The sequence below is a fragment of the Sinohyriopsis cumingii genome, chromosome 15 (assembly GCF_028554795.1).
Source record: "Sinohyriopsis cumingii isolate HCF-2022 chromosome 15, ASM2855479v2, whole genome shotgun sequence".
Taxonomy (NCBI): Eukaryota; Metazoa; Mollusca; class Bivalvia; order Unionida; family Unionidae; genus Sinohyriopsis; species Sinohyriopsis cumingii.
In genome coordinates this window covers 76989287-77004686 of record NC_142975.1, presented here as the reverse complement: position 1 = coordinate 77004686, position 15400 = coordinate 76989287, and the positions used below count along the sequence as shown (strand labels likewise).

General features: G+C 36.2%; 1 protein-coding gene across 1 annotated transcript in view; it reads left to right on the top strand.

Annotated features, from left to right (window-relative positions):
- The first annotated feature begins 515 nt into the window (after positions 1 to 515).
- Positions 516 to 15400, top strand: part of LOC149782112 (uncharacterized) — a 108186-nt gene continuing 93301 nt past the window's right edge. The window contains exon 1 of the mRNA XM_089933551.1: positions 516 to 631. The gene's annotated coding sequence lies outside the window, so the exon portion shown is untranslated. The remainder of the gene's footprint in view (positions 632 to 15400) is intronic.

Here is a 15400-nt window from a genome sequence, read left to right as displayed (position 1 = left end):
ATATTGTATATTCTGTCTTGTTCTTATTTTCATGATCATAGCCACCGATTTATATCTAATTTCCAGGACTAAAGTTTATAAATATAATCAATTAATGAATACAGGTATCATACGAAGACTGAAAAAATCAAAAACTATTATAGGTTCTTAACTTTGTTTTCTGAATTTTGAATTCACTGTTAAGCATTATGCAATGATATTACATGCTATATTCATCTTCTTTTTCTTATATACCTAATATCCTATAAACGTTACAACCTGAGTGTAAGTCTTGACGTACACTGTCCACATCGTATAAAGAAATATCTATACAAGCGTTAATTTAAACACTATACTACATTTATGCCAGTTTGCGATTACCTTGTTTAAATTTAACTGATTTGTAACATATTTCTTCGACTTCCAGGTCCGTTTCATGTTGATTTACACTTTGCAACATGTACAGCAAGTTCACAACTTTATGACAATTTGATGCCACCATAGATATTTATTTGGATCACCTCGGTATCATCCTCACTCATGCTGTCTGTATATCGATCGCTTCCAGCAATCATCTGATATAAACTGGCAACGAAACGCAGTTCTAAAAGGAGTAAAGAACAACAAAGAAGAGATATATAATATCTTAAACGTAAGTGTCTTTATTTATTTATGTGTTGATAGCTAATTTTAAGACTCGCTATTATATAGGTCTCATAGCTATATATAGCATTAGCAGGATTCCCTGAACAGGAGTGTTCGACTACACGCTTTTTATGTCCCCCTCTAAGGTTCACTTTTCTCTATAAACTGTATTATTATCTGTTGTTTTATTAATTAACCATGCATGTTTTTTCATGTTAATTTTTGATTTACAATTTATTTGAAATCAAGTTCAAATGTCATTTCGGAAACATAATAACAGTTGGTTAAAAATAGAATGTTTCTATAAATAGCTGTAAGACTTTCCGAATGTATAACCCAGGTACAACACAATGAGACCTAGAAACGGAATCGTCAGTTACTGCGCAAGAAACGGACAAGTCTGTGGTTAATAACAAGGACTGAAAGTTTCTGTCAGTCTTGATTTTCTCTCCGTACAGCTGGATGGCGTTGTCTCTCTTAAGACGTGTTAACTGGGGAGGGTTTTCCATTAGTTTCCTCCTGAATCAAGTGCTTGTTCAGTTTTCTCTCCACTGAATATTTTGCAAGAGGAAATAACCGTTACTCTGTTGGAAGCACGTATTATATAGATGGCGCTCCTCAGTTTCGTATTTTGCATAGGATTTTAAAGAAAAAGAATTTCTCTGGCTTTCCTCACTGGTTATACTGGCTATTTAAAAAAGACCTTGTATATCTTAGGTATGATTCAAAGAACCTTTAATTCCCTTTATTTTGGTATATGATTAATGGGTGTAATATGGATTATAGAGTATACAGCTTGGCCTTACTCCAGATGTGCATCTTTCAAAAAAGTGCTAGCTCCACTTGGTCATTTTCACTTCCTGAACTTCAGAGGTAAATTGTATAAAAAGAGCCTATCACTTTTTTTTACATTTTATATATTTGGTAATTCATTCATTGCCCTTTCAGAAGCTGGTATTGTCTAGTCTGGCAAAATTCATTTTCCCTATTTTAATAGCTGCTATGGATAGTGTACTTTAGACAAATTCAGACTGATTTTTAGCACAAGTCCAGGTGGGAGGAGCTTAAGGTGTTGGGTGTATTTCGAAATAAACAACAAAACTAGCTGTGATTGGTGCATTAAGCAGAGAGGGTGAACAGACCATAGAATTCCGACAAAATAAATAAAACAAACAAATAAATCATCTCGTAGAAAGGTCCAGATTTTACAAATGAACTTTCCTTGAGATGTTTATTTTTGCAATTACCGATTGTACTAATAAAACCTCAGTTCGAAATAGTAGCTGAAAAAATAAAGTACTCTACGTGTTTATTTATTTCTTGTTTATTTTTTTGACGACCAACGTTGGTAGGTACCCTCTCTGCTGCTATTAATTTACCACCATACCAAGTTTGATGAATATTTTTGAACTCGTTCTCGCTGTCGTTTTTCCTCATCTGTTTCATCTTCATCTGAATCTTCGGAATTTGTTCTATGTTTCAAGTAATATTCAAGTTCTGATGGTGGTTTTTCTACTTTGGGATTTATGTTCTTTCTGTGTTTATAATATATCATCAAACTTCTGTATTCCTCTTCTGCTGATATTAATTAAATTATTATGTTATAATAAAATGGTACATCCAGAATCTCATACTGCAAGAACAGCACGAGAACGATTAGAAACAATTAAAAAATTTCTTCCTGTCAGAGACTCATTTAGAAAAAACTTGCAAGCGCAGCAAGAAGCACAAGTTGAGTACGAAGAAGACACTAAAAAACTGTTTAAACCCGTCACTACAGCTACTGAGAAAGCTGCGGCGGCTGCTGAAAAAACTATATGGGGAGATATTGCGGAGGAAGATGAGAGGAGGAAAAAGGGTATTTTTCCGGTATTAGAAAAAACAGCAAGAAGAACCAAACAGACAAAGAAGATTTTACGAGACCTTCCACCTGGCATAGCCAGGGAAATAGCCGCAGCTCAACCTCCACCTGTTGATGAGGAAATACTTGAAGGTATTGGAGAACTTCGTACTGAAGTCGCCGATGTGAGAAAAAAACTTGCATCTAAATCCAAACCAGCAGGAGAAAACGTAGAATTAATTGCAAAATTTAACGAAGGAGTTGTTGAGGAAATTAGAAAAACTGAAAGAGAGAGATTACCTGAAGCAATATTAAATAGTATATCTAATAAATCTAGTATTTTAAAACCCCGTTTTGAAAAAACAAATGATGATAATTTCATTAAATGGATATATCGCGTATATTACGACAAAAAACAAGCTAGAGGTCCAGAATTTGAAAAACTTAAAGAAGAAGTAAAAAGACTTTATAGAGAGAGATGGGAACAACCAAAACAAGGAGAGTCCTTCCAGTATCAGCTTCCTCCACCTCTGCAACAAATAGAACAACAACAACAATCTTCTTCGCCACAGCAAAGGTTGAAGTCGGAAATTAAAAAGACTAAAGAGCTAGTTAAATTACTCACCTCGAAGAAAATTCCTTCACCTTTACATAAAATTTCTGCACCGAAAATGACATTTACACCGACAGGTTCACCACATGGATTTCGAGAAGGTTCACCCCCGGCCACCACTGAAGTACTTACTCCGGTAATGCAACCACCAGTATTTAAAACACCTCAAGATGAACCTAAAACAGGATCTGGTTTATGTCCTGATAATATCATCAATGATGTGTCACGGTTAGAAGTTCTCATAGGAGGAAAACGTGCCGGAAATAATTCACCAGAAATAACCAATGAAGCAGCTGATATTTGTCGGCGACTATTTCAAGGTGGTATCATGGATATTGGCGCTTACCGAGAACTTATTGATGAGCTCGTTGATGACTAGTTGTTAGATAAATGGTAAATAAAATAAGATGATTGTGCATGATAATCATCGTAAACCCACACAGGTTAGAGCGGTAAACTCACGATTACCAATCTATGAAGCAATTTACGGAAATGGACTTGGTGATGTTATTCGAGGATTATTCACGAGGATAGCTCCAAAAGTAGCACCTGTTGCAAAACAATTATCGATGAAGGCTATTGATATTGTTCGTGATAAAGCTCCTGGAGCAATTGTCAATGTTGCTGGTAAGGCGTTCTCGGCGATTAAAGAAAGATTATCACGATTATTGCGACGAAAACAACAACCACCGGTGAAACTGGCAAGTACTGAGGTGATGCCTGCAGACGTAAGTAAAATAATAAATCAGGCTGCAAATCAAAAACTAGCGGCGATATCTGAAGAAGCAGAAAAAAATATAACATCAAATTTAATAGCAGGAAGTGGTCTTCGTCGACGATGATCATCATTTGGAAAAATGGTAACTATAATAAAAATGTTCAGGCGCGAATCAGACCCAGCATTTGATATGGAGGCACCTGTCCTTAAGTATGAATCTATACGTGATTATCAATTTTATTCCTATGACGCAAGACTACCAAATCAGCGGGGGAGAATCGAATTACAGGTTCATGATACAAGTAGATATTTCTTGCCCGCTGAGGCGTTTATTGAAGTAGAAGGTAGACTTGTAACGAATGTTGTAGCTAATACGGCATATGCTGCTAATTTGCGTGTTGGTTTTGTCAACAACGGGATCATGGCGTTGTTTGATAGCGCCACATACATGATTGATGGAAAAAATATTGAATCAGTTCAGAAGGATGTCGACGTTGCTACAACAATAATTGGTCTGGCGAGATATTCTGACGACTTTACAAGATCAGCTGGTCCAACAATGATGTTTGCTAAGGATATTACCAACAACGCTGATCATGTTCAGTATACCAAAGTACTGGTAACACGAGCTACTTCAGTTGATCCACAACCAGTTGATTTTGAGCACGCAGACAGACCAGGTGCTGATTATGATATTATAGGAAGCGTTAATGCGACTTACAACCTAGGATTTGCAACACGCCGAGCAGCGCTGTCGGGAAATAATAGAAATTTTTCATGTGCAATTCCATTATCTCACATCTTTGGATTTTGCAGAAATGTTAGAAAAGTCATCTTTGGAGCTAAACACACAATTGTGCTCGTAAGAAAAAGTGATGATAATGATGCAATCTGGCGAGGTGCTGGTGTTGCCGAGGGTAAAGTAAATATATCAAAACTTTCATTGTGGATGCCAGTAATGACTCCATCTATTACTGAAGAACAAAAATTACTATCTTTTATGGATCAAGGCGGTAAATCATTGTTATCATGGTTAACAGTAACCACAGATGCTGCTCAAAGCAATATTAATGGTTTATTTACATGGCATATAGCATCACAACAAGGTGTTTCTGCACCACGACATATTTTTATTGCACTACAAGATAATGCTCGGACGAATAATCAAGAACGTTCACATATGATATTTGACAACCTTGGAGTTAGTGAAGTTTCTTTACGGATAAATGGACATCAAGAACCATCTGAGGATATACAACTAAATTATGCACAAAATCATGTAGCGCGCGCATATCATCGTTTAATGTCATTCATGGGACGTGATCAAAATATAGATACCGGGTTGCAAATATCACAACTAGATTTTACAGGTCTATATCCGATTTATTATTTTTCACTAGAACATCTTGATTTATCCAAACAATCTGTTGTTGATATACACTTTCGAGCTCATGTTACTAACCCTCCTCCTGATATACCCGGTCCACCAGTTGTTCCCGGCTTCTACAGAGCGATCGCGGTCATACTTAGCGACAAGGCCATGTTACTTGAAGGTGGCAGTGGTCGAATGAGGGTCGTTGATGCACCGGTGGAAAATCTTTAATCGTGCTATTTAGAAAAATATATTTTATATAAAAATGTCGTATAGTCATGTTAATGTTACTCTGACCCCGGGTCAGGTAAAAAAGCTTCAATCAAAAACCGCCAACAAATGCGGAACTAAAATATCACTAAAACGAGATCATATTAGTGGTGGTCCAAACAAATTATCGTTGACAAATAATCAGATTAAACATTTCAATAAAGCCCTAGAATCAAAAACTGGAGTTCAATTCCATCTCTCCCCGAGCGCCATCAAAGACATGGTTAAAACGGGTGGTATATTCCCACTATTTGCGGCCATTCCGGCATTACTAGCTGCGGCTGCTCCAGCCATAGCAAAAGCGGCCGCGTTAGGTGCTGTTGGAACAGCCGCTGGAATGGCACTAAAGAAAGCAACAGGGCAGGGATACAAAAAAAAGGGACGCGGTCTAAGATTACCGGGATCTCGTTGGGGAAAAGGCCTAAGGCTTCCAGGGTCATTTCGTTAAACGTTCCATCATCAAATTTTGATTTACTTGATGCTGCTAAAAAATTAAAAATATCCGCCTTTAGAGGTGTTTTTATGCGAGATCAATTACCGAAACAACCAAACAAACTAGAAACAGGTATTATTAATCTTGACAAACGTTCCGGACCCGGTACTCACTGGGTATCATACGCGGTTGACCCGCGTGGAATTGTTTATTTTGATTCGTACGGGTTAGCTCCACCTGTTGAATTTATCAAGTATGTCGCACCACTCCATGCAACAACCAAAGTTTGGTATTCAACGCTACCAACACAAACAATGACAGATCCGCCAATATGCGGCCGTGAAGTAATTAATGTACTCGACGCTATATCAAAATCATCCAGGCCGCCACATAAAGTCGTGCACGATTATACAAGCAACCGATATGTTGCGCGTAAAGCATTTTAAACAACGGATCTTATTATAATGGTTGACATTTACGGAAGATCTTCTACTAGTAAGAAAATAAAATCCGACGTTGATCTGTCAAAGTATGCGACTAAAGATGACCTCGCTGATATTATGAACCTTGCTGGAGTTGACCCAGATGAAGTTGTTATTTTTCAAGATCGATATGGTAAACTAAAAACCAGCAATATCAAATGGAATGATATAGTCCGGCGAGTACTTGGTGCAGTTACAGATAATATTCCCGTGTTTACTGATAGCGGTAAAATCAGAGATTCAAGTATGTCACTTAAAACCATCAGAGATGAAATTGCAAAAAGTGTTGCTAATCGTATGAAAAACACCGGTGACACAATGATGGGTGAACTTAGCATGAACGGAAATAAAATAGTAGTTTTAGCGGATCCAACATCTGACGAAGATGCAGCAACAAAAAAATACGTTGATGTCAACTATGGCACCGTAGACGGTAAATTATCCACGTTACGGGCCGAATATGATGTTCACGTAACCGGTTTTTTAAGGCATCGAAGAAATTTTCAAAGGACCGATGATTCCATAAGTAAGTTCTTTGGAACTCCTTTCGTCATTGACATGAAACTCGTTGATATCAAAAATAACCTAGACACGATCAAACAAACACAGCAAGACGTCGTAGCAGGAATTCCTGAGATTGTCAGTAAAACCAATTTGATTAAAATTCCAGCTGCAATAACTCCCGGGCATATTACAAACATCGTATGCACGGTATCATCTGGATTTGCAACATGGTCGCAGCAAAATAATACTATCAAATATACCGCAACAGTCACTGGCGTGTACAGGCTGTCTGTGTTTTCCGCCGCTAAGTTTGAAATATTTACAACGTTTCCATGGCGTCATTCCACAGACAGGTTTTCCGGGATTGTATCTGTTGTATTAAATAGCGGAACCGAAGAAATATTTATTCTGGAAGTAGCTGATAAGGAATTAACCGCAACATCCTTCTGGTGGTGTTTGGAATTTGTAGCTGAAACACCTCAATTGGTTACGGCATAAAAATATATATGGACGGTGCGCAATACAGATACAATCAAGCGCGTGAATGGCAGGCGGCGCTAAAAGATCAAGTTGATCAATATACAGTAAAAGTAAAAAAATATCGACGACGATTGGTTATCGTTGATGTGATTGTTTATTCAGTATCCGCTGTTGTTGCTGGAACCGGTGTAATATTATCAGCGTTGACAACGATGGCACCAGTAGTTGTAACTATCTGTATTTCAGCAGCAACAACTATTGCAGGTGTGCTTGGTATCATCACAAAAAAAATATGTACTTGTACGAACGAAAAGTTATCCGATTACAAAATAAAATTACATACAGTGACGGTAGCATACTCGAAATTATCCTCGTTGTTATCAGCGAGTCTCAGTGATGGAATTATATCTAATTTCGAATTTTCAATGATGACCAAAATATACGATGAAGGTATTAAAGATACAAGTATCAATAATGACAGAATTACTCCAGCAGATCGTGACCAACACAACTCCGCCAAAGATAACGATGATCTCGGTAAGTTCAACTAATCCTGAATTTAGTGTTAATTTTCCTACTGCAATTCCAGTAAAAGAAATAGCACTTGCACAATTACGAGTATATTACAGCTGGCCAAATATCAGATCAAAATCATTTAATGGTACACCAGCAAATAATTCGCTTGTATTTACTAACAACAACAAACCCGATGGAACAACTGACTGGGTTGTTGTTGGAATACCAACCGGCAGTTACCAGATTGAAGAGATCGGTGAGGAATTTGCGCGTAGAATAAAATCAATAACGGGAAAGGAATCAAAAATATCAATAAACGTTCACGAGCCGACATTGTCCTCGACGGTTGAAATAAACTCGCCTGATTATGCCGTTGATATTTATAAATCTTCAATCAGATCCGTGCTAGGATGGCCTGAAATTCTCCCGGTGCATAAAGGACCACCAGAACCAACTCGGGATGATTTTACGTCAAAGACCAGTCTTCGTCATGATATTAAAATGAATTCAGAATGGTTAGATTACATAGAAGTAAAACCAGGATGGAGGGGGGGAGCACCTGTATATGATCCTAGAGCTCTTTTGTATAATCTTAATGAACGTGTTATTGCTTTGAATATTGATTCTATATTTGCTTCAATAAACTTAGACCATGAAATACAAGTAAATAATTTACGTGATAGTTTTCAAGAGTATTTATTTGATTCAACATCTGCGCGCGATAATATTATTAGGCACATAGAAGTTTTAAATTATATAGTTAATTCTTCTGAAGTTATCTATAACAGAATTAGAGATATGGTTCTTAAGTCATCAAGCGATTATAAAAAATCCTTCACAGCCAAGTACAAAATACCCGAAGCTGACATTGTAACGTTTAAGTTTCCTGATTATAATCCGGATAAATTAAGAAAATCTGTCAATGATGTCATTGATGAGTTTTTTCCTAAAATACTCGATGCGTGGAAAAAACTAGCACCACCTCCAACTGTTCTCAGATATGATAATGATCCACACGGCGGAGGAAGACATGTATCCCCGCGGATCGTTAATATAACACCGACGGTCGCGGTCAATCTGGTTTGTGACGTAATCGATGGCAGCTATCAAATAGATCTCGGAAGATCAAATCAAGCTCAACAAGGATACATCCTGTACACGTTCACACCACAAGTTCCCCCTGGAAATTTAATCGTGCAAGAACCAACTAATCCCGTGTATTTGCGGTGTCACAATAATATGTTAACACGAATCAATTTTAAACTCACAGACCACCTTAATCGCTTGATTGACATACGTGAAGAAGAGCTTATAATAAATCTGTATGTAAAGTCGTAAAGACTTTTGTCGTAAAGACTTTTGTCGTAGATCTTCATGTGGAGGAGGGTTTTTACACGCGAGAATTTCTTAACAGTTAGAAGAACATTTGTAACGGAGATCAGAATCAAATTCAATCAACTTAAAAAAATATTTTATTATTACTGGCACAAATTTGTGTTTGGTACAAATTAATCGGCCTAGGCAACTAAGGCCTAGGCAACTAAAAAAGCTAGTCGATGAAAGTAAAATTAAAATTTCTATCAACAAAAAAAAAATAATATTTATTAATTTTCCTGATTTTACAAATTACTTGATTTTGACTACCAACTACCCCCTCAGAAACATAAAAATGCATGAACTACTTGATTTTGACTACCAACTACCCCCTCAGAAACATAAAAATGCACGAACTACTTGATTTTGACTACCAACTACCCCGTCAAAATCAAGAAAGTTCTAACCTTGTCAAATTGTTCCTAACAAATTTTATTTATTATAAATTAATTTTATTTATTTATTTACTGAGATTTTTATTTTTTTTTTACTAAAATACAACGAAATTGCTCAATTTTCCTGATTTTGACTACCAACTACCCCGTCAGAAATCAAGTAATTCGTGCATTTTTCTTTGATTTTGACTACCAACTACCCCGTCAGAATCAAGTAATTTGTGCATTTTCTTGATTTTAGTAAAAAAAAAAATAAATCCTCAGTAAAAATAAAATTTATAATAAATAAAATTTATAATAAATAAAATTTATAATAAATAAAATTTATAATAAATAAAATTTATTAGGAACAAATTTGACAAGGTTAGAACTTTCTTGATTTTGACTATCAATACACGTGGTCAGCGTTGACTTGGACCCCAGTTACCAAAACTTTCATTTTTATTATCACCAGTAACGAGGTTACCTTGGATCGTTTCACCAACGAAGTTACCTTGGATCGTTTCATCAGTAACGAAGTTACTCTCTGACATTATTTTTCTTAATTGTCTTATGCGAGTACTAATCGTTTTCTTTGCCTCATACTCATGGGATAATAACGACTTAATTCTTTCTACGGCGGTAGAAAGAGGAACGAACTCCTTCACATGATCATCTTCTACGGTAGCTAGCGACTGAAACATTGCCGATTGAATCCGTTTCATGAGCCTGTATTCAGATGATAGTGTGTGTGTCCCCATGGTTTTACGTTCTTGTAAAATCTCAAAGTCAGAAACTATTTTTTCAGGATTAAGTTCATCAGATATATTAATTCCATCTTTTTTTAATTTTTTAATAGCGACAATTACATCATTGATATTTTCATGGTTCATTATATAATATATAAATCTTTAAAATAAAAAAAATATCCCAGAATCCCTTCGAGTTCGTCGGGATGTTTCTGGGACAGCACAAACATATAACTTAATTAAGGTACGCTCAGCAAAATCACACCCATAATAATTAATCCAGTGGGTGATACGAAAAATAGGTATCAACAACCAGTCAATATTGTGGTTGTGAATTTGCTGAGCGGAGGGGTTCTTGCGGTTCCCCCCACTATTATAAAAATCGCAATTATGCGCACCACCGACAAATTGTCAGCCATGGGGATTCGATCCTGGACCGCGAGCGCCACAGTCCAATACCATACTGATCGAGCTATCAAACCTTGTTACGAACATATGTTTCGGAAGTTAATATATAGCTAAGGAACCAATATTTACACTAAACAGCGGTTTCTGAATAATAACGGTTTCTGTATTTAACAGTTTCTGTATTTGTAGCGGTTTCTGTATTTATAACAGTTTCTGCATTTATAACGGTTTCTGTATTTAACAGTTTCTGTATTTGTAGCGGTTTCTGCATTTATAACGGTTTCTGTATTTAACAGTTTCTGTATTTGTAGCGGTTTCTGGATAATAACAGTTTCTGCATTTATAACGGTTTCTGTATTTAACAGTTTCTGTATTTGTAGCGGTTTCTGGATAATAACAGTTTCTGTATTTGTAGCAGACCGAAAATCAATAATATAGTGGCATTAATGCACCAGTCAAGGAACTTTCCAGAATTGTAAGTTCAGTGAATACACAACTGCAGGTCAATTACAATGAGTAACGATTTCTGTTTCACACACAGCTTCCTACGGATCAATAATATTATCATGTGTTGTATGATGGGAAAATATTTAAAAACCATAAATAATACTTCTACGAGTAATTAGTTACGATGTAATTAGTTACGATGTAATTAGTTAAACTGACTAATTACAATCATAAAAAACCAACCATCTACGAAGAAAACTATATATTACAAAGTAATCTCCCCTTAAATCAAAAATTCAGTAGTGTATGGAGGACCTCTGTGGCATAAATTAAAAAAAATTAATTCAATGTGGTGATGATAGTTAATAATGTGGTGATGATAGTTAATAATGTGGTGATGATAGTTAATAATGTGGTGATGATAGTTATTGATACTGAAATGTGATTTTCTGTTTATATTTTTTCGAGAGAGCTGTTTTATATATATTTTCTGCCACTCTTTGTACTGATTGCGGGTGAATATCAAAATATGTCGCAGCCGCGTTCATAGACTGAAACATAATTACTTTACCGGTTTCTATGTTTGTAGAAATTACCACCCTCTTTCCGATTGTCTTACATCTTCCTGTATTTCCACGTGTATTATTCTCGCTGTAAGAGATAGCTTGTAAATTGGATAAATTATTGTTTTGAGTGTCCCCGTCAATATGATCAATAACAAGACCATCATTGATCAACCCCCTGTGACACTCGTAGATGAAACGATGACAATGATATCTTTTCTTTCCAACTGTGAACCTTAGATAGCCAGTATTAGAAACAACGCCAACTGGTCTCTTCAACCTGCAATTTCTGATGATACCATTAATATTTGATTCATAGTTTGTTATGACAGGATGTGGGACAAATATATTTTGCTCCATTATAATAATATTATATGTTTAAATCATTGTTTGTCTGAAATCTTGATATATAATCCTCCACGGATTTTATAGCGTTTTCACCGCTATTATTTTTTTTGTCATAATATCTTTTAAGTTCTCTGAACCGTTTCCCGCCACACTTTCCACATAATTTTGTCTTTCCTCGCACTCCAATACCACACCGTAGACATGGTATTGGTCCTAGACTTCCTCGTCGTATGTTTTGTGAGTGCATCCAACAATATTCCTTTCTACAGGATTTGTTGCATCGATTTACTGAGCCGATCATCAACCATCTACATTGGGACATTGTATATATAATTTTCTTTATTTAAATATTTGTTTTAGTTATATGAACGAGTTTGAAAGATTATCCCAAACTAGGCCTGTTAAGTATAAATTCAACCTTGACAGATTATCTTCTGACTTGCCAGTGCGAGATTTGATTGATCCGAAAAATAAAAGTTTGATCTCGAAAATTCATGACGCTAAGAAAGAATTTTACACGGATGGTGCATCTCATACATGGTCAACGTTCAAGATTATACGCGCTGACTCCGTCAAGGACGCTGTCACGGACGCTACAATGAACGACAAGCGAGCGGCAACTATCATTAACTACATCGCTGAATACGAGGGCAATCAAAAATATTTCTTCAGAGTAAAATTTATTGTATTAACAGAAACAGATAGTTGGATTATCCGTGACAAATATGATCCTGTCCTTGGTAATAATAAAACTATCATATTAAGTAAAAATTCCAGACCGGGTCTATTGACTGGTATTGATAAACCGTATTATGAGCGAGCGTATCCTGTAACAGCAGTTATTTATGGAATTTATGAGATAAATAAAAAACCCAACGTTGATAAACTAGCGCCGATGAAATTTTCAAGGTTAAATTGTGTGGCTGAACGAGTAATAGAACACTTTACAAACGCGATGCGTGGAAATGGATTAACTGATTTAAGGCGTGAAAAAATAAACTCGTGGGCTGATTCAGTTAAGGATAACGGTGCTACAATAAAAGATGTTGCTGAGTTAGGAAAAATATTAAAATTTCCAATAACCGTAGCAACAATAACGGGAGAAGTACTGTACCAGTCGAAATATAAATCGAAAGGAGCTCCAATAAATATTATCGATCATAACGCACACGCATGGACTAACGCAGTAACAATATTTCCACGTGATCGAACTGTTAGATTTTATCCCACAGATAATTCTGTGGCAGATAATTCTGTGGCAGATAATTCTGTGGCAGATATGAGTATGTTTGATTTTATTAACGAAATAAGTAAAACCGATCCTGTATCGGTATGGTTATTTAAAAGTAATGAGGAGGGTGAATTTGATCAGTTTGTCAAACCGAGTGGTGAAATATATCGCACAGAATTCCTCCATGACGAGATGAAAAATCTTGCGACGTTTTTACAGTGCAAGCACGTGGAAAATACTGACAAATTACTAACTAATTGTTTTACCGTTCCATCTGTTGCGGCTCATTTCGCCAGGGAACGAAATTCATGGAAACCAACACGATTTGATTTACTCGAGGACGTACGTGCAAGTTGCGTCGAATATGGACATGGCGGATTATGGAATACCAAATATAATTACAATGATGTTATTTCGGTTGATATGGTTGCATGTTATCCAGGAAGTTTTCTGGAATACGGAGATTGTTCTACGTACTTTGAAAGATTTGGTCACCCTACAAACGAGATGACGCGAGTGGCAATTAATGGACCATTACCTGATTTTGATCTGACTGGATTCGCCTGTATTGAATCATTCGAGTTTAACGAAAATCTTCACAAGATTTGTTATGTTTGGTTTGGCAGACATTTTTGTGAAAAACGTTGGGCACCTATAGTTTTGTTGCGATATATGCTAGATTGTATGATACTGACATCGTTGGTGGTCAGTGAGGCAATTATATCATATCATGCACAGACCAAAATTTGGTTGCCCATGTCAGATTCTGAAGTTATTAGCGAGTTTAAGGACGATATTCCTAATAAACTCAAAACCGCAAAAGATCTTGGTAGAAAAATTATAGGTAAATTTACTCAAGGTGGTGCATATGATTATAAAAGACATCACGCACGATTAATTTTAGATGATGCCGAGTACGATTTTATAATCGCTGATACAACGGCGAAAAATACATTTGTAAATCGAGAGAGTGTTTATTTATCCGACGGAACAAAATTAGGTACGATCGTTAGTTACATAAATGACGTATCCCCGCAATATACTCATCTAAGATCTTCCATGTTGGCTTATGTTTCTATAAATTTATTATCGATGATTAATAGATTTCCTGAGGCCGCAGTCAGAGTCGCAACGGACTCGTTTTATATTTCAAGTAAATATTTAGAACCTGTTATGAAATTTACAAGTAATGATGAACGATGGGGTTCGTGGAGAATAAAAAAGGAACTATTACACAATTATGTAGAATCAGCAGATGTTCCAGTGAGAGATGTTTATCGTGAGGGTAATAAAATATCAGAAATGTCGAAGGCACCATCGTTGAGTGATCCAATAACCAGATATAAGACAGTATATCTCAATGGACCTGGTGGATGCGGCAAAACAACTCGAACGATTAATGTTTTTAGAAATTCAGATATAATCGTGCTGACACCCACACATAGACTTGCACGTGAGATGAAACAGCGGCAAGTACAATCGTGTACGTATCATAGTTTCTTTCGGTGGCGCGGGGATACATGGACTCCTGAGCGAATGGGAGAAAAATATATACCTAAAATAATTATTTGGGATGAGATATGCACGGTGTCATTGGATACATTAAAAATGTTTCTTGATTGGTTGTTGACGAAAAATACCGCTATAATAATGTGTGGCGATCATGGTCAACCTCCGCCCTTTGTTGGACCATCTCCACATGATTGGTTAAAAAATTTCGTTGATTATTACGAAGAAATAGATGATGATCATAGAGCTCTTGATGCAAATTTGAAGGAGTTTAAAAAATTAATCAGATTACAATCAAACAAAATTCAGTGTGAAATAATACGTGGAGTGATCTCAGAGACATCAATGAGTGATTTTTTGAACTCATGGAGACCCACCGATTTGATCGTAGCAAGTAGAAAAATAATCAGAGACGCTTTACAACAACAGTTATTTCAGCTACATAAAGAACAATATTCAGAACTACCCGTTCCGTTATGTTATAGACCATCAGATACACGAAAACAGAATATTAATGTTGATATTCCAGGACAGACAGAGTCAAG